The 20,699-nt window shown below is 39.6% G+C and overlaps 1 protein-coding gene across 10 annotated transcripts in view; it reads left to right on the top strand.

The window, feature by feature from the left end:
• Positions 1-8,946: 8,946 nt before the first annotated feature.
• Positions 8,947-20,699, top strand: part of ALDH1A2 (aldehyde dehydrogenase 1 family member A2) — a 101,359-nt gene continuing 89,606 nt past the window's right edge. For 8 of the 10 annotated variants that reach the window (XM_039723142.1, XM_039723141.1, XM_039723140.1 and 5 more), the window contains exons 1-2: positions 8,947-9,059; positions 9,372-9,487. The gene's annotated coding sequence lies outside the window, so the exon portion shown is untranslated. The remainder of the gene's footprint in view (positions 9,060-9,371; positions 9,488-20,699) is intronic. The other 2 variants (XM_039723143.1, XM_039723149.1) reach the window with 2 other exon arrangements.

Raw genomic sequence — 20,699 nt, forward strand, 5'->3', positions numbered from 1 at the left:
GCTCCTTCTCTTTCTCTCTGTCCGATACTCATCCACTGTCAGATTATAAAAGGAAACAAAGGCTTCATGCTGAGTCCAAGCAAATGCCCCAACCCCTCTTCTTCAAGAAGTCTGGGTCAGACTTAACCCATCAATTTTAATTCTTGGCTCTGGCCCATAGTTTGATGTGTTGGAGTGTGAAGTGACCCATTCACTTTTAACCAGTGCTATGAATGCAGAGGGAAGGCATCAGTTTGTAAAGACTACCTACAGAATGTGGTATTGTGGTGGTCAGAGAATAATCTAAGGCTGGAAAACACAGAGAAATCACTTTCTAGTCTACCAGAACTCTTTTAAATATTGCTATAAAGCAGAAATCCAATGACTACTGTGTAAAGGACTCAAAGCATGCTGGCAAATTGCCTGATAGGGCAAGTGAGGACATCTCACAATCCATCTTAAACAAGAGGGAACAGCAATTTCTTTCTTTCTGTCATTTGGCAAATATGCAGTTCTCAGATGCAACAGTACTAAGTATTTTATTGAAACTTTCAGACATCAGCCTGCACTCTCCATATGTTCAGCATTTTACAAGCTGTTTCCATGACAAAATGAGATTGATTCTGAAGCCATATAGTTAATTTGTTAAGTCCATTTTATTAAAAAAAAGTAGGCAAAACACTGTTCTCTTCAATACAGTAGACAGACTCCTTTTTTATGTTTCCAAACCTTCTTTTCAAAAAACTACTCTGTTTATAAAGCTTTCTCTGAGGAAGATGGTTCCTTCACTAACTTGTTGTTGTTGTTTGTTATTTCTGGTTTTCTTCCTTAATTACATTTCATTAATTTCATTCATTAGGACAAGATTTTGTTTTTTACCATATAGAACTTCTAAATCCAAATGCCTTTTAAAATGCCTGTTCATTTCTGCTGTTTTCTGTAAAACTCCTAGGTAGCCTATATTTTGCATGAGATACTAATCATAGATCAACACAAAGAATAATGTCCACTGTCTGTATCATTCATGCACATGTTGGGAAGTTGCTGTAATCAGGGGAATGTGTTCCTGGTTTTTGTTGTTTGGTGGGTGTTCTTTTTTCCTTCAGGATGAGTAAGACAGGAAAAAAATACTTATCCATCCACTGGCCAAGTGGTAAACTATGATATGCTTCACAAAGGGATAAGTATCATCCAGAAGTTTTGTGGAGGGAAAAGTTGTTTGTAATGAAAGGATCAGGACACTGATCCACTCCAGCTGGAGTTACTAATCAGAAGCAGAAGTTGCTCTATGTATTATTTAGATTGTCACATCACATCTTCATAGATCACTGAAAGAAACTCTATTTTAGATGTGTAGATAAATCCACATATTTTAAATTGTGTTAACTGATGCTGAGAGTCAACACCTTAGTTGTTCCCTGACATTTTGGTGGCACCAGCTCACTTACATGGCAGTAGAACCAGTGGGAGAGATCCGTGTAGGGGCTCGGGGTCCTGGCAGGCTCTCACTGCAGCTCGGTGGGGGCAGCGCGCAGCCAGCCTGCACTGGGGCTCTGCCTGCACACACAGCCTCTCTGCCAGGGGCTGGCACAGGGCAGGCACCTGCCTTCCATGCTGCTGTTGGCATCCAAAGCAGATGAGAGAAAGCCTGGATTGCAGCTGCTGCAGTCCCACTCCTTGTGGGCACTGTGGAGGAACCAGGACGGAGCAGCTGCCGCTGACCTGCCCTTCCTATGCAGCTGTGCTGCATCATAGCCTGTGTTTAGCTGGGAGACAGGGACAGCAGGTACAGCAACTCAACTTTAAAGAGCACTATTATGTATGAAAAACCATCTTATTTCCCATTCCAAAAAGGAAAGAAATGAGAATTTCCTGACTGCTGAATATTTCTTGTGAGGCAAATCCAAACATAAATCACCCCAGTACTGATCACAGTGGTGTAATTGCTATTGTGGAGAAGTTACTTTTGGATTCTTTAAAATTGAAATCATCCACACGCTTTGACTTTCCAGGGCTTTATAACCAGCAGACACAGAACTGAATTTCAGGGAGGTAATTTTTCACTCGTGCTGTTTTCTGTGAAGCCCAGATCAAAACCTGCTCTGGAAAATTGAGTAGGCTAAAGCCACAGGACCAGCTGAGGTCTTTTACCAACCTCTTGTTACAAAGTCCACTTTGAACCCTTTTTTTACCTCATCTTTCCAGTGTGACGCACTGGAACAGGTTTTCCAGAGAAGCTGAGGATTCTCCATCCCTGGAAGTGTTCAAAAGCAGGCTGGAAGGAGCTCTGAGCAACCTGGCCTAGTGCAAGGTGCCCCTGCCCATGGCAGGGGGGTTGGAACAAGGAGATCTTTGAGGCTCCTTAGAACCAAACCATTCTGTGAAATACAGAGCATTATTTCCCATTCTGGTGAGCAGTGTTGTCTCTTGGAGACTGTCTCTGAAGAATGTTTCCATGACTTTTGAAGCTGTAACTCTGCCCTGCAAAATTTGAAAAGAGTAAGTACTCTGGTGTTTTTAGTTTTTGAATCAGTATCTGATGCTCCAGATAATCTAAGTTCTGCATAAGATACATTTTTCACTAATTGATAATGGGCTGTGATATCTAACTGGCTGCTAGAAATCCATTAATTGAAGCAAAATGGTTACACATTTATCTTAAAATTTAGGGAAAAATAATGTATTTGTTGGCAGAATTTTAAATAATTCTGTAAAATAAAAAAGAGAAGACAGAGAGTATAATCATTCCTTTAAACTGACCTCTCCTTGAAAGTTCTTTGCGTCACCCTTCAGCTGATTGGAACTGTGTGGGAAGAAAGTTTTTATTTAGAAAGGTGCAGCTGAAGGCTCAGTTTATGTGCTGATAGGTGTGTAGTTTTATTGAAGGCAGGCCACTGTAGCTCATGTTATTTCTTAAAGCCTACAGAAACCCCTCCATCTTCCAACCACTGTGTGCATTACAGAACAAACAGGGAAAGCAAACAAAAAGTCTCTTTGACTGGTCAAATCCTGCAGTACTTGTTTGCAATAGGTGGCCAGCTCCACCTCTCCCAGGATAAGTTATTAAAATTATGTAAAATTATATGCTCCCAAGTAAGGAGCATCCAGTTCTTCACAAATCTGCCACTGGCTGCACTGATAATCTACAGAAGACCACACTACATGAGATTTTCTTGCTCTGTTTTTCTAACTCAAATGGAAAAAAAATAGTTTGTAATGAATATAAACGTTTCTGTGGATTTCAGTGGTCTTTAAATTAGGGGCTTGTCGTGTAATCAAATTCAGTGAGGATGGAAAGACACATGGTAAACAGAATGATTTTGTCTATAGCACAAAAGACTGAATTAGATTTAAACAAGAAAATTTGGTTGGCAGTTATGTAAGACTATTTTATGATGTTTGTTTATGACTTGGGAAAGGAGCAGAGTTTGGCAGGGAAATGTTTTGTCCTAAAGCCTGGCAAGCATATTCATATGTCAAAAATGCTGTTTTGTCTACTTTTCATTTTTCTGAATTCTGTAGACAGCAAAAAATACTCACATGTGTTCGAGGACATTTATTCTGTTGTGACAATGTAGATTCATCATGTGAATAAGAAATCTGAGGATTACAAATTAGGTATTGCAGCTATTTCACATGCACATGTGAACTTAAAAGTATTCTTAGTATGCATTCTGAAGAGAAAAATGCACAATTCAGTAGAAATGCTGCCTTGATTTTCCTTTCACTTATGTGAGCTTTGCATTGTGCAACCTTAATGCTTTCATTGGGCTTACTCCTGATTTATCACACTGCACATGAAAGCAGCATCAGGTCTATATGCTTTTGCAGGCTTTCACTGATTTTTGATAGGTTGCTGAGCTAGTTGCAGAGCCATAATCTTGGGTGAATACTTATACAATTATCATTTTCGAAATTGTCTCAGTTCCTTGAAGACATTTTGCATAACTTATTTGGCACCTTGGCTGGTTGGTGCTGCAGGTTACAGTCTGCTGTAGACTAATACAAATGGTCTGCAGAGGTAGAAATTAGAGGTTTTTGGAAATTTGAAATTTTATTTACTAAAGATTATTTTCTTAACTGCCTTTGCAAATATATCAAGAGCCTCATGATAAAGAGACTAAGCCATACCATGGTTTTCTAGATGGCCATAAGCAGAAGCTGAATTGCAGCAATTTTCTCTCTCCTAGAGAGAAAATTTCTCACCTGTAGCAAAGCTCAGTGAGAATGATTCCTAAGGCAGATCTGCATAAACAGTTTTAAACACCTTCCCATACACTGTATGAACAGCTGCCCCCAAGAATATAGCATCAGTTACCAGAACAAGTACTTCTAAAATATCACTACCTACATTACATTTTTGTTTTATGTTCTTAAGACATGAAAGTCCAAATTCGTCTTATAATAGGGGTTGAAAGAAATAACAGGTCCTTCACAAGTAGTGCAAAGCTTTGTTAGAATGTGTATACTTCACATCCTAACAGCATTTGGGGGACATTACATGTATTTTAGACAGTTCACAGAGTCTGAGGTCTAAAGAAGTTGACAAGTATCCTTTCAAGATGGTTTTAGTGCATAACACATCTCCACAAACCAGGCTCAGAGGCACAGGAATTTTATGGAGTCCTGGCTTCTACTTCACCACTTGAGTTACAAGAGCATTTGCAGTGTATTTCAGACTGATGGGCAGTGAATAGTTCTGTCCTCTGCTGTAGAATTCTGTCTCTAGTAGTGATTTTGTAGTGAGGGTGTCCAACCTTTAGCATCCAACACAGAGCAGTGAAAATTATATGCACAAGTATTTTAACAGCTTGTGTAGCAGCTGGCAAATTATGTGTAGGAAGGTTTGTTCTCTTGTCTGTGTATGTGCTAAATACTTAGTGGGTCCCACCTTTTACATATGAAATATTAAACAATGGAATTTAAAGAAATAGAAGCTCTCAGGAAAAATGTGCTTTTGTGTAATATATGCCTCATATTTCATTATGCAATGAGGATACACCTCAAATGTCAAGCCAGCACTTAAAATTCATTCTTCACTCCCACACAAGGTATCAACTTGGACTCTAAGTGAATCCAAGGGCTTTCAAACATATTTTGAAACATGTTTGGCCAGCTGTTTATAAATAGTAAAGGAACTGAGTAACACATCGGTAGTAATAAAACTCTTATCAAATATTTGTGTTAATCAGCTTTAAACTTCAGCAAGTATAAGAGTCCTGTAGTGGAACCCATAATAATTATTTTCTACTACATGGACAGGAATTATGAAAGTAACTTTTAGTGCATGGTCTAAATATTTTAGTACCAGTAAATTAGTAATGTAGCAAACAGAAGAAAGTACAACTCGAGAAGCCATACCTTTAAATTGAGTTTATGATGAAATAATTTTGCATCAAAAGAAATTCTCATGCGTTTCCAAAGGGAAAAAGAAACAGCCCACATCCCAGTTCTGTAATGGATTATAAATGGAAAATTCTGAAATTTACATTTCAGAATTTTTGGTGTTAAAAATTTAAAGCCATTCATCATTGTATAGGGAATACAGAGTTTCTTATAAGTTATTGTACAAAACATTGAATGCAGAAATTATTCCATGAGGATGTTTGCCAATCCCCAAAATGTGTCTGTGTGAGCTACACCATAGAGGCATGCCTGTTTCAAACCCCATTTCCTGCTGTTCCTGAATACTCATTGGGATTTCCTGGACTGACTTTGGACACCACTTGCTCCTTGCCCTTTGATGGAACAGCCACTGTCCCAGCTCTGCTCTGCTGGCCCCAAGAAGCTGCCATGGGGCCCAGTCCTGTCTGCACTGTGGTTGTTCACAGCTTCCTTCTCTGAGCATCCCTTCTCCTACTGCTGACAGGAGGTTCTCCGAAAAAACGTAGGGAATTTCTAGAAAGATGGAAAAAAATAATTGAAAACAGGGAGAGAAGTACTAGAAAGCATCAGGAACATCTCCAGAAAGCAGCATGTGAATTCCTAGAACACTCTCTGAAAATTGTGTAGGAAAAGTTCCCAGAAAACAGCCAGGACATTCCTAGAAATTATCAGAATTTCTAAAAGTAAGGAAGCCCTAGAAAGTAGTGGGAAAATTCCTAGGAAGCAGGGAATGAATTTTTAGAAAGCAGAAGGTGAATTCCTAGAAAGCATCAGGAATATGGATAAAATGGACTGGTGTAATTACCAGAAAACTGTAGAAGAAATCAAGACAGTTTTTCCAGTGTTAAGGATTTTGCAGAAAGCTGCAGGAAAAGTGCCAGAAAATACCAGCATTATTTAAAGATCCAGTTATCCTTATAAATCTTCAGATAATATATTTTTTATACCTTCAAGCACCATATCTTGCTTGTTTTGAAAACTTGATGCTTCCTTCTGGCCTTAAACAGCCTTCCTTTATTGTCTTATTGCAAATGTTCTCTCTTTCATCATGAGGAATTGCAATTTCACAGTCAGCTGCTTGTGGTTTTAGATGAAGGAGAAGAAATTGAACTTCAAGAAAAAAATAACCTTGCTGTCATCCAAATCTCCTTAATAAATAAATAACAGGGAAGAAGGAAAAAACACAGGCTCTCAGCAGACTCAGTGAGAGTTTTCCATGAGAAGTTACTGATTCTTAGTGAATCACATGGATCTACTAAAATATTCTCTCCCTTTTTCAGTGTATAATACCCTGGCTTGCATGCAAAGTACATGACTAGTCTGCTTTGAAATTACTTAAGAGGATGCCAAAAGAGTAGTCATGTATAGATACATCTGAAGGGGAAGATGAATCTCCAAAGTAGTGCCTGCCAAGACCTGAATATTTGTATCTATTTCTGTGAAAGTTCATCCCTACCTTTGCTGTCCAAGCTCCTGTTGGCTGAGACATTTTTCCTTTATTCCTGCATGACCCAGCAGCTTGGGCTCCCCACCCCATCTCTGCCAGGCCCTGCTCTTGCTTGTGCTCCTCCAAGCACGAGTTTCCCTGGCTCAGTTTACCTGTGTCTGCTTTCCCTTTCAGCCAGAGCTCCCCAACCACTGTGGGACACTGGGAGATTTAGGAGCCAAAGGCATGAGTACCTGGGGGTAACTAAATAGGGGGATACCTCCTTCAGGGAGAAATCCATTTCAACAGGTTTGGTACCTGAGCAGGCCCTGCAGGTTATGCTCATGGGAACATTTCATAAATACATATTTCTTGGAGAATCTGATAATCATATTTTCATACCAATGATGGATGAATGCACCACAGGGATTGACCTGGCTATAAGCTTTTAAAATATTGGCCATATTGAATAGTTCCAAGCAGGCATATGAATCTCTTGGGGTATATTCCTTCTAGATAGGAAGTTCTCCATTGTAAATGGTTTAAATGCTTTTAGGCAGCAAACTTTGAATTTAGTCTTTAGGGCAAATGCATCTGTTTAATGTTAAATTAAAACACCCTAGGAAATCTGTAGTTTTCACTGTACTTGTTATTTATGTAAATTTTTGGAGAGCATCCATTGCTCTAAAATCAAGTTAATTGGAAACAGAGTAAGAAGCATGAACGCAGCCCCAGCAGAATATTCTCTGTGTGATGCCGAACTGTTAATTTTTATGATTTTTTTTTCTAAGACATTGTCCAGATTTCCATCCTGTGAAATCTTCAGATGCCAGATGCAAGGCACAGTCTTTTACACTGAGCCTCATCTTTTTTCCAAAGCTTATTCCCATTCAGCAAATACTATGTAAACATTGTAAGTCAGGTTGACATAAAGCTAAATCTGTGCTCTGGTGACTTGGGGCTTTGGCCTGCATTTGCAAGGTTTTGGGGACATTCAGAGTTCATCTAAGGCCACAGATCTATGTTGATTCACTCATCTATGGCCCATGGAATGTGTTTCTTTAAAAAATTGACAACCTACCAGGCAGGTCTGTGGCCTCTGTGATGTTTCAGTGATGTTGAATTCTGACACAAGGCTTTGTAGCTTTCTCCCAAGTTTAATAATAGGATAGCTCACTACATGAGACCATTTTCCCCACTGCAGATTTGTGTAGTTTTGTCAAAACATTTTCCTGCTTGGCTGAAATTTGGCTGAACTTCTTTCAGCAGAAAGTGGCCTGACATGTTTGCCCAGAAAAAAGCATAGCAACATCAACTGCAGGCAACCGTGGCGAAGGATACAGAGAATTTAGGAACTATATCTTGGCTGTTTTTTTATTGCCCTTGGGTGAAATTGCTTTTTCTACACTGAAATGCTTTTGCCAGCCTAGTTATAGTGGTTTTAAGTTCAACAAATACAAGTTACCTGCCAGCATAGCGAGACCAGCTCAGGCTCTAACTGGGCACACCTTAAGCACAAAGGTAACCAGCTCTGTGTGCTCAAACTGTCACAGGTGCTGGGGTATTTTGCTCAAGCCAAACCCAGGCAGAAGAACAAACATGTGGCAGGGGTTTTTGAGGACTAAGCTCTCCTATGTGTAATCTGCCACTCAACTAGAAGAATTGCTTGGAAAATCTTGAGATTCTCTGAGACGACCAAAAAGTTGATTTTAAAGCATCATGAAGTTTCCCTTTAGTAGGCCATGGTGATGACAGCAAGGGAGGAAGTTTGGCTGCAGGACTCCTGTGGCAGTTAGCAAATGCTAATTTGCAGAAAAAGCAGTTTTCATGGGAACGAGATCTATTTGCAGAGAGGGGCTTTTAGTCTGTGATACTGGTTTTGAAATCCTTGCAGGGCTGAGACCTTCCACATGCTGGAATCAGCAATTACTCAGCCTTCAGTTGCTTAATCAAGAATTATAAATAGTACCAACAATAACAGGATTTGTACTTTGTGATGGGAACAGAAAAGTTACCTCAGGACAGCCCAGCCCCCAGCTGGGGCAGAAGGCTGGTGTGGGCAGGGTGCCAGCAGGTGCTCCTTGGCCAATGAATTGCAGGAACAGGTGGGACTCATAAGCCCCAGCTGAAGCCCTGTTGATAAATCTGTGTAACTGCTGAGACCCAAGCCAGTGTCTTCAGCCAGCTGTGCAAGGAGCGTGGTGTTGTCTCTGGAGAACGGCAGCTTTTTTTTAGATAGCAAATCCTGCTCAGCTGCTTGAGGACCCAGGTATGTGCATTCAGCCAAAGGCTTTAGCACTTCCAATTTTAAGAATTTTTGCTCCAAGTTTTCTTCTCTCCCTTTTGGCCACAGCTGCGTCTTGTTTCCTTTGCGTCTTAGCAAGTATAGCTGGTGAGGCTGAAAAAGCAGAGAGGAGGTCTCCTGATTTCACCAAACTGCCGTGTCTTATGGGGGTGTCTGCTTTGAGTGTCCCTGGGTTTGTATGGCCTCACAGCTCTTTCAAAATACGTGACAGATTTTGAGCTTTTTCTTCAGAGCTTCTTCTATCACAGTTTTAGGGATCCCTTTCTTTCCCTCTAGGTCTTGTAGGTTTTGCCAGAAGTGACTCCTTTTTGTGGCTTGCCTTCTGCAATACGGGCACTCAAGCATTGGAGAGACTTCTCTATTTTCTTCTCACCCTTGCTCTTGGATAACGGGTAAGCCTTTGAAAAGTGTCCACATTACTTCATTTTTAGTCACAGCTTGGGATAAGTTTTTCATTTCATGTAGAACAGACACTACTTGATTTGCAGTCTTGACTTTTGAAGAACTTGAAAGAGTTCAAGAGTAATCTATAGGCTAGTCTTCAGAAATCAATTCAAACTAGGAAATGAGATACAAGTGGTACAAATTTATATTTCAAAACTGAATTGATTAGGTCCCTTGAATTTGAACTCAAAAAGACCTGAAAATTAAAATCAATTCATAATCCTGGAAGTACTGGTTAGGTGTTTTCCCCAGTGAGAGAGTGAATGTGGTATTTGGAAGTGTCTTGCAGGAGGTCAAATATGGTTTACATATATAAGAGGAGTTAAGTAAACTGTGCCAAGATTTTCTGCAACGTGTTTCACTGAGACTAAAACATGTCATCATGTCTTTATGGGCTGATATTTATAAAAGTTACAAATTGCTTTCGAGTGAGGGCTATCTGCTGAAGGTTAGCTGTTAAAAATGTTTCCCTCTCTGTTTATAGTTTTCAAAATCTGACTTGTCAATGGAAATGCTGGCAACTACTCTGAGTATTGCACATTTCCAAAGAGTTTGACTGAAGCACCCTGTTCTAATGCATTCTTTACTGCTGACAGTGTTGGCTATTACCATGAGATAAACAGATTAAATATTGACTCCATAATTTTAGCTGGCATGATTATAAGCACAGCACAACTGAAGTATGCAAGTAATTCATGTAAGTCTAGATCAAAACAATCTAGTAGGAAAGGAGCGATCAGTTATCCTTGAAATGTGCAAATCCCCAAGAAAATGCAGTTATATGCTAGGAAGTATTGAGCTAGATAAAGTAGAGAGGTGATTTATGTGTGCCCATGGAGAACTCAATTCAAAACCTGCTAAAATCAGTCAGCTTGTTTTCAGTGGTAGTAAAGCCCTAAGTTATTGCACTGTATCAATTTCTATAGCAAATATGGGCCTAGTCAATAAATTGTGACTGCAGTTCAAAATCATCACTCTACACTCAGCTCCAAATGGTTGGGCAGATTTTAGGGAAACTAAACATTCTAACGCATGTCTTGAATTTGGGGATATACTCAGTCAATTTGATATTGACTCAAGTTGTAGAGCACTGTTTTTATTTTCTGCTGTGAACTTTGAACCATGGATAAGTGTATTTTTTATAATTTGCATAATCCAGAGAATTCTGGAGTATGTTTTCCTACTCTTATATGTACTTCAAGCCATGAATGTTTGCTTTTAATTACTGTTATAAAAGCTAAGGCAAATTTGTGAGAAACCACTGTGATTTGATTTGAGTTTTAAGTCTTGCTCTGAACGTAAGGCAAACCAAAACAAACATCTGGATCACAAATATGCAGGTTGCACTGCACCATTATTTTCAGCTGTCCTGGGAACTCATTAGTTTGTCATTATATCTTTTGTCTAAACATAATTTTCTATCAAGTAATTAAGTGATGAGCTTGATATGCTGCTTCTCATAAGCATATGCTTAAGGGTATGTATAATTCTCTATTGGTAACGGGGACTCTGGAAACATTGCTCTGGTTAAAAATCATGAGGTGATAAAAAAGGAACTAGAGTGACAAGAAACTTGTGGTCCCACAAGATCAAATACCATTTGTAGCAGCATTGAGCAATGTGCTAAGATTATACATTTGCATACAGCTTCTGGTATTAGTCTGCACAATTAGGCTACCTTTTCTTATGGTATAATCAAGTATTTTGGTAATATTTCATGTTCATAGTACTCCTAAGCTGACAGGGATATAGAACACATGTCTCAAGCGATCACTTTTCATTGCCTGGTTTACATAATTTTTATTCTCTTTGGTCTTTGGAAGATATTTTCTGGCTATGTGTTATTGTTTAATTCAGTGACTTTTTGATGGACTTGCTTTACAATCCTGGGCTCCTAAATTTGCTTACCTATCTATAAACTGCCTAGAAACCAGAAAATATCAATACCTTGGCATATTTTAAATACTTTGTGCTCCATTATGTGGTGTTCATGTTTACTGTTTTAAGCCAATTACTTCAATACTGAGAAGATAGAGAGTTTGCAAGGCTGGTAGTGAGGGAATTAATAGGGGAAAAGTGTAAACTATCACATGGTGTGTTTTAATTCTATTATCAGAGGCTCAAAAGAGGACAATTTGACCATGTTACAGTTCCAGTATTCTCTTTTTGAAGAACTGAACAGGACAATGGTTCCATTTTGCAATAATTGAACAGGACAATGAACAGGTCTCGGTTTATTGTGGCGCTTTCTAGTGAATAAAAGACATATAATTCTGGATGAAGACCCAGTTTTAAGTCATCTTTAGTAGAGCCCATAATTTTGGCCTAGCTATCATTTAAACAGTCATGCTTCCATATACTTAATTCATGCCAGCAGCCTGCTTTATCCCTGCTGCTTTGTAGTTAATCTATTCTGAATGTGGTTATACAGAAAAACATCACTCGGGGGTTCTTTGGAAAGTGCTTTTTTCCAGAACAAATCTTGAGGAAAACAATCATGTGTAGGTTTCCATAACTTGGCTACCAAATTCGAAGTGCCATTGCAATTTGTCTGTGCCCATTAGAAATCCTTATCACAACTCTGCCTGGTGGCTGTCTCCACCATTTTGTAGAGTACTTTTGCTGTATTCTGGATATGTTAACGATTTTAAGGGGCTGTTCTGTTTTTCCTGGGAAAACCTTGCCTCTCTAACTTTTGGCCCTTCAACACTGCAATAGGAAAAAGTAGTTATCCATTAGGAAAATATCAGATATTGATCAAGGAGTAAACCATTAGCTCAGGTCATTGCTGACCTGAGATATACTGATGTGCTCTTTCAGTAATGAGCACTTGCTTTGCTGTCAGGATTTTATTAAGGTTCCCAGGAGGACAAAACAATGGATCAGTTTAACAAGGAGCTCCCCAGCTCACTGTGGAGCATTTAGCTCACACTCCAGCACGGGTCACTTTGCCATGTTCTGGCTCCTTCCCTGCAGCTCCATTAGCTGGCAGCTGGTGGTGTAGTGGAAGCAGCCTCTTCCCCCACAGCCTCTTGCAAAGAACAGAACAGCTACCTTTGTGTCTTTAAAAATGCTTCAAAACTAGTGGCACTTCTTTATATAAGCGCAACAAATAACCTAAAAATAGAACTATAGCTGGAATGTGAGCTATTCAACATGAATTAATGTGTTTGCTAAAAGTCTAGGGATTTTTGATGGTCTTGTGAGATACACATGACCTTTTCATGGTGCTCCCCAGAGATACTCGTCATCCTGTCCAAAAGCAGCATGAAGTTTTTCAGGCATACACAAACAATGTAATTTGGGCCTGGTAATGGGGTATGAACATTGTAGTCCTGCTCAGATGGCCTTTCCAAGTATACCACAGTTTTCCAACTGGGTCTTATATCTCTGGATATAACTAAGTTTTGTTCTTTCACTGTAAAATGTAAAGAATTATTATTTTCTTTTGATAAGTTTATGCTGTGTACTTCTCTAGGGAACTGAAGATGTGTGCTGGATCATGGTGATCTCAGTTTACTGGAAATCCATCCAGTCACCAAAATCAGCCTTCATACTTAGCATTAGTTAGAAATTCTATTATATTAACATTTTCAGAGAGATCAGGGAGTGCATAAATGGTGCAGGTTAATATATCTCCCCTCCACCAGAGGGCTGAGTTCAGGATTGAGGATTATGATGGGGTAGCACAGGAAAGCTGTGGTCATTATCATCCCAGGACTATGGGGCCTCATGATTGTGCTTAACACCCCACACACACGTAGCAAAAAAATGTAACCACTCGGTCCTTACATCCCAATTACTGTCCTCACCACTTGGGCAGAGAGGACCCAAGGGTGCCATTTCCTATGTGCATTGCATTTGCTCACTCCATTTCACACTTTGCTGCTGACTACAGGAGCCACACCTCTGTGAAAACACAATAGACCTTATTCTTACAAATTACTTTAAGAGCCATTAAGATTTTCAAAATATCCTAATTAAGACATTCAAATAAGCAAGCAGCCAGATGACTACATAGTCCATATATTCAAGACTGAGATAAACAAAATGTTCAGAATTAATGTGATCTTGCCATACCCATCACACTCACAATGTATATTTTATGTCAAAATAATGGCTCTCTAGCATTTGTAGCACTGTGTCACAGTCTTGAAAAAATAGTATACTAAGCAGTGGTGATAAACAACATCCTGTCCAAATGAAACTTAAAAACAGGCTTTGCTAAAAAAAAAAAATCTACTAGTGAGTATGGGGCTATTATTAATTCTTAAAAGTGCTGTGGCTTTTGATGCACAACAGAAGAAATAATCTAGATGGTGCTGCAGTGTTGATACTCTGGAAAAGTGTTATCTAAAGGGCTGCCTTTCACCAGGAGCTTCTCTTTGACGGGTAAATGCTTATGGCAACAGCCTTGACAACTTACATTCACCTCCTCTGTGTGTGTCTTTAATACCTGTCAGCCAGAGATGCTCAGCAGACAAGTTACATGCCTGAGGAATCTCCTTATGCTTAAATGCTACAATAGATTTTTTTTTCCCCAGTCTAAGCTTTTATCTGGCCCTCAGGTCAGCTGGACACCTTTAGTCAGCACTGAACCCCTCCTAGGTAGGCTGGTGGTCCTCTTCCTTCAGCAGTGAAGCTGAGGTAGCACTAGAGCCTTTGTGCTGGACACTGCTTTGGATAAAGCTGCCCTACAGAATAAAGGACTGTTCTGACAGTGAAAAACTTCCCAAAGTCACTGTAGGAGGAGGGTTTGTGGGATGAAGCCCTCCAGAGCTGATTCAGCTGCATTATTTTTAGAAGCCTGGTGTGTGACACTTTGCTCTCCCACAGCCCAGCACACCACATGCCTGTGGGGAGCATCGCTGTGTATACCAGGGCACAGGAGGGAGATGATCATGAAGGAAGATGTGTTTATTATCAGGCCAAATAAGAGTACACAGGAAAGGGCCTCCTTTGTGTTTATTTAAAAATAAATATTGAAGAGTTAGAACAGAGGAGAACACCTTCAGGGGCCTCAGTGAAAATTATGACAGTAGCAAAGTTCACAGCCAGAGACTGTGATATTACAAACTTATTTTTTTAATAAGTTTGAGAGTAAAACAAGCTAGTTATTTTTGGGTATGGTTATCTCAGTCATGGTAACATTAAAACAACACCAGAGAGGCTCAGGTCATAGTTCTTTTACAAGGTTTCACTTTTCTAAGCTGCACACAGCTGCTATTTGGGCACGAAGTAAAGTTTCTGCATGTGAAGAGAGCTTCTGACACTCCTTGTTCTCCCTGGATAGCTGTAGTCTGAAGTTCACTTAATATCTTTTAGGAATATATTTGCCTCTGGCTTTCTAATTGCTAATGAAACTACCTGAAGCCAGATGTGCAAAGAAGAACTCTGTTCAGCCTAAACACTTTGTCCCAAATCTAGAAGGCAAGCTGATTGTGATTTATGCATCATATCCTGGAATACAGTGTTTCTCAGGGTCAATCTTTTACCACAAATAAAATCCATCAATACCTGAGCTATGCCTCTTGTTCTAGGATTTCCCTAGCAGGAAATCCAAATCCTGTGTAGTGCAGATCTGCCCTAGTGAGATAATTATTGTTCTGCCAGGTTGTTGTAAGCAACACATCTGATCAAAGGCAAGGGAAAGGAGCAAAATTGTCATATGAATTATTGGAAGTCCAGTTTACTAGCAGTATATGTTTTGAAATTGCATGGAACCACATGTATGTTGAAATCTGCCTCAAAATTGTTTATTTTTTCTTCATGTAAGTGGAATATTTTGTGTGGGGTCTGATGCTCTCTGGGTGTGAAAGACTTATGCAAGACAGGAGCCCAAGAGAGAAGCAGAGGCTTGCTGCCAGTTGTATCAGAAAAGCAGTTGAAAATCTTGGAAGAAGAAAAGGCTATAAGTCCACTTTCAGGTGTGGTGAATATTTTAGGTAGATTTTAGTTGCTTTAAAATGTGTGGTTGAATTTCAGAGAACCACCTGTGATAGCAAATGGGGCTTAAAATGGCTTCCATTTTAAGGAAGGATTTTGTCTTTTTGTGTCAGAACAGATTGAAATGTGTGTGTGTTCATATCCATATTTTGTTCAGCCATCATGTATTTTCTTGGATTAGAAGCCTCTGAGGTGCTAAGGGTATTTGCATATATGTTACATTTGCAAATGGCCTGTGACTTTGAAGCATTCATAGCTGTGAAGACGATGTTCTGCATCAAAGTTTTTCTGTTCTGCTTTCCTCCTCCAAGACTTGCTGGAGGAGCCTTTGCACTTGCTTTATGCCCTGAGATTCCATGAAAATCAGGCAGCTGGATTCAACTCTTTGTTTTCTGATAACTGTTCCACAGTGCAAGCATCTTCAGGAACATGTTGATTCTATACCCTGAAAAGCACAAATCAGGCAGCTGGATTCAACTCTTTTTATTTGTTTTCTGATAACTGTTCCACAGTGCAAGCATCTTCAGGAACATGTTGATTCTATACCCTGAAAAGCATGACCCCCCAGGGGAATACACATGTATGGGATGGAATTCTCTCTGCACTGAAGCCAGTCAGGCTTCCTGCCTTAGGTGGCAGAGTGGCTGTGTAGCAAAGTCTTCTGCAGAGTGCAGCCATCAGTTGCTAATGTCTTGAACATCTGAGATGGAAATGAAGATGGAAGTTTTTGTCTTTATAACTATCGAGTGAGTTACTACTGTGCTTTCCTTTTTGTCCAGTGAGATTTCCATTCTTCCCCTCACCGTGCCCCACTCTTGATTTCCCCCCCTTGTTTCAATAATTTAAAGATGTTCAAATCATCAAATTTTGTTCCTCTGCTATGGAAAACACCACCACCACAATTTAGTCCTTTTATTCTAAAATAAATTAATTTTGTAAGTCTATTTAAGAGGCATTAACAAAACACCTGCCTCTTTAATTTAGCAGTGCTTGCTGCCAAGCATGTGCTGCTGCTTGGGCTTCATGTTTGTTATCTGATGCCTCAGTCATGCTACAGAAAGTGTTGCATCTGTTCAGTTCTTGCTGAGATTGTTCATTTCCTTCTATTCAGATGCTGACTTTTCAAGTCTTAACATATTGTTTACTTTGCTGCTTTTTCATTCAGAGCCGTGTTTATAATGGGAAGGCAGGCAAGGTTTCCTGAGAAGAGTTGTGCAGTGAAACCAAGTACTGTTATTTCTGAGGGTGTGGAAAGTATTCTTCACCTATTAGACTCTTCTGTGCCTAATGCTGGGGAAATAATAGTATTAATGTGCTTAAACTGGTCCTCTTAGTGGTACTGAGAATGTCAGAATTTGCACCTGAGGTGTGTGTCTGAGAGGTGATCAGAAATCATTGCTGATACAAGCTGCTGGTTATTCATATTCCTTATCTTGGAGACACCTTTGGAAGGAAGTCAACAAAGAGAGAAAAATTATATAAATGTGTCATGTCCAGCTTATGGATTTCTCTAATATTTGATTCAAATAAACAAAGAAACTCCATGGTAAAAATATTTATCTACTACTATCTCCTCTGAGACTATGCTATTAGAGTGTGCAAACAAGCAAAGGCACTAACACTCACAGAACAATAATTAAATATATTTGTTTAACAACTTACAAATGCAAAATAGAAGACAAAAATCCAAAAGTATTAACTGATGGGTGCTGCATTGTCTTTCCTGGATGATCCTGATTTATTTTTAATAGTGGTTTGAAGAAGTCTTTTAAAATTGTGCATGTTTTAAAGAAGTATTTCCTGATGCAGAGAATTGTGCTAAGCAGAAAAACAGCAGCTGTTACTGGAAGTTACAGTTAATTGTTGTGCTTTCCAGCACAAGGTTGTTTGGTGGGAACAGTGGGGAAAAAAATGCAAGCAACTGCCAAAAAAACAAGCATGTGAGGTGAAACTTGAATGTGCTCTCATGAGAACTTTGTAAGATTCATAAGTAACTGAGGAAAGCAGGCTGTATTTAAATCTCTGGAGATGTATGTGCTGTATGGAGACACAGCACAGCACACAGTGTTGGCAGAAGGGAAGGAGAACAGAAAGTCCCAAGACTGCTGAGGTTCATCAGGAAGATAGAGGACAAAATGCCTGCTGCCACTTCATATACTTTTGTTGGGGGTTTGTGTGTTTGTTTCAGTTTTTCTTTTTGTTTTTATTTTGTGGCTCTCAGAGCAAATTTGAAGCACCTATCCTTTCCCTTGCTCCCACAGCACAGGGTTTTCCTGTGCTTTTTTAAAGAAACAAGCAAAGCATGCCCCTGTTGCAAATCTGTAGAGAAGGTTGATAAATTAGCCAGGGGCATTTTGTGAGCCCTGCAGGACAAATCTGATGTAATCCATATATGCCTAAGAGCATTCTGGAGAGGAACTTCAGCAAAATATCCCACCTGGGCTCTGGCTGTTGTTAGAGCAGTGGGAAAGCAGTGGCAGAAAGTGTTCCTGGGCAGGCTGCAGGCAGGAGGGGAGAAGGGAGCCCTGGTGCCATGGGTGGCACTGGCCTGGCACTGCCCACTGCTCTGCTCTGGCACTGCTGCTGAGCTGCAGGATCTGCCACAGGGGCTGAGCTCTGGGAATCCAGCTTGTTAGTCCATCTGTTCTTCCAGCACAAGGCTGTAAAACATTGTGGGTCATAACAGGCAGCTATTTATTTCTTAAGTCCTTAGGTGCCAGAAGGCAGGTTTCCTTTTTATATATAAAAATAGCACTGGAATGCATTTATTAGGAATTGACTGTATTTATTTTGAACCACAATACTTGAACATCCAGATCCATAGACAAAACTCCAAGAAAATACAATTTCTGCCATACTCTGAGCTCAGATCTCTGATCACTTATCCTTGCCTGTATTTCCCCCACTGTGAATAATTTCACTGACTTCAATAAAACAACATGCAGTAGCCAACTTTTAACTCAGTACTATTTTCAGCTTTCCATATTACTCCAGTACTAAGTTTAGCCCTAAAGAACAAACACAATGCTCCCAAAAAAAACCCCCAAATCCAAAATGAAAGTTGAACAATACCCTGAAATGAATTTCTTTCAACATTAAAATCAGGACTGATTACTATTAACTCATTAATCAAAACATCTTTCAGCTAGAAAAAATTGTTGCCAACTGTTATTATTATTAGTTTAACATAAGTGTGACCACTGAATATCAGTTGATATTAGGAAATTGCATGGTTCATGCAAAGTCAAAATACTTTTGTTTTTTATAAAACTGCTAATGTCTGTATAAGTTTATGGAATGAGGTGATTGTTATTGTTCCCATTACATTATTACGTTTTTGTAGTAAAGAATCAGCTGAGGCTTGTCCTGAAAGCAGGAATTCATTCCTTGAAATTTAAATTGTCAGTCACAGACAGGTCTATAACATCTTGTTACTGAATGAAATTCTGGCTTTTGTGAATCTAGGATGAATTGTGGTATTAATACCATGTGTCCCCAAAGAATTTACAAAATATTGAATGATTAATTAAAATTTAAATTCTTTAAGCAAGCACAGAATTGACAGCAATTTGAGAGCATATTTAAGACATTGTTATGCTATCACACTAGTGTGTCACTGCTTAAGATTTGCATGTTAATAACTTCAGGCAAGTAAATGTCACTCATACAGAAATTCCGTGCAGAGGAATGGCATGAGTAGGAGAAACAAGATTTTGTTTTATAGACAGAACATGTTGTGACCAAAAGGATTTTGAGAAAATGAACAACTTTATGTACCTTGGCCAATGCACAGGCATACAGCGAGTGTGGGCTAGTCCCTGAGTAGGCTGTATAAATAAACTGTCCTTTTCTCATTCCTGACCTGTATTCTCCTTTTTCCCATGTTTTCCATGGGGATTGAAGAAGCAATATAGTGATGCATATGGAGCCTACTGACTGTGCAAAATTCTAACACAAGTGATAACCTACCCCTACCATTTTGGATTGAATTGATTACTTCTGGTTAATTAGCTGTTTATTTTTATTTTCTGCACAGATATTTCATATTAGATGTTGGTGTCAGTGGAAGAGTAAGTGCTTTTCAGAGCTGAGGGAGCCCTCAGACAGGTTCTACCTCTGTAATCCCTCTGCAGACACAGAGGGTTGGCAGCCCCTGGGAGTACCTGGGAGTGCTTGTGCCCAGGGGGCGAGGGACAGTGCTCACTGCAAGGGTGGGGTAAGAAAAGGATCAGTCTGCAGCTATATTTGCACCCCATCTTTCTTTTATGTGTGAGGTTTATCAATACATAGGACAGAGGATCGAGCTTGTCTCTGCTGCCAACAAAAGGCTGAAAATTAGGACTAATTTTCACATTTTACTTTTGATTTTTCTCTGCTCAGACTGAGAACTGTTTCTATAAGCTCTTCCTTCTTGTTCCTGAGACTCTCCAGCCCACGATACAAGGGTGCAGTCAAATGTGCATGGATGTAGCAGAATTTAACCCACAATAGGGAGACACTGAATTAAATGAGCATTTTGCAAAGGGCTGATATGTCTCTGGGCAGCCTAAGTTCATTACAGTTATGTAAGTTTTCTTAAAAACATAATTGAAATTGGAATTATACTCCCCCAAGTATGCTGCAAGATGTAACTTGGAGCTGTAGCAAGCAGAGCTTTGCTTGACCTGCTCTTTCTGTCCCTTTTCTGCCATGAATTTGGCATGGCATCCCAGGGAGTGGGATCAAGAGAAGCAGTGACAAAGGCCTGACTGCCCCAAATGCTGAGGTGGGTTTGTAAACATCTGCAGATACTGCACAGAATTGTAGTGGCAGCACAGAGGGCTCCTCACTTCAGGAATTAAACCAGGAATGCAGTGTGGAATTTGAGAGAACAGAGTTCTAGGAATCCAAAGGAAAGAGCACCCTGGAATGAGTGAATTGAATGGTGCTCTGAAGTTTAGCCATGAAAGTAGCTCAAGAGCATTGCTGAATTGGATGTCTGTTTATTCATGATCACCACCACCATGGAGAGATTATACATAATAGGAATAAACTTTGCTTTAACTGAATACATTCACTGAGCAGAAATAATTTCATTTTCAAGGCTAGATTTTTAGGAAGGGGTATATGTCCAACCATTTCTCTTTAATGAGAGATAACCCCCACATCAGAACTTCCTTGGGGAATTCAGATCTAGGACTAGCTCTGAGACCAGTTTCTTATTTTAATTACTGC

The sequence above is a fragment of the Passer montanus genome, unplaced genomic scaffold (genome assembly GCF_014805655.1).
Source record: "Passer montanus isolate IOZ18808 unplaced genomic scaffold, ASM1480565v1 scaffold5, whole genome shotgun sequence".
NCBI classification, from domain to species: Eukaryota; Metazoa; Chordata; class Aves; order Passeriformes; family Passeridae; genus Passer; species Passer montanus.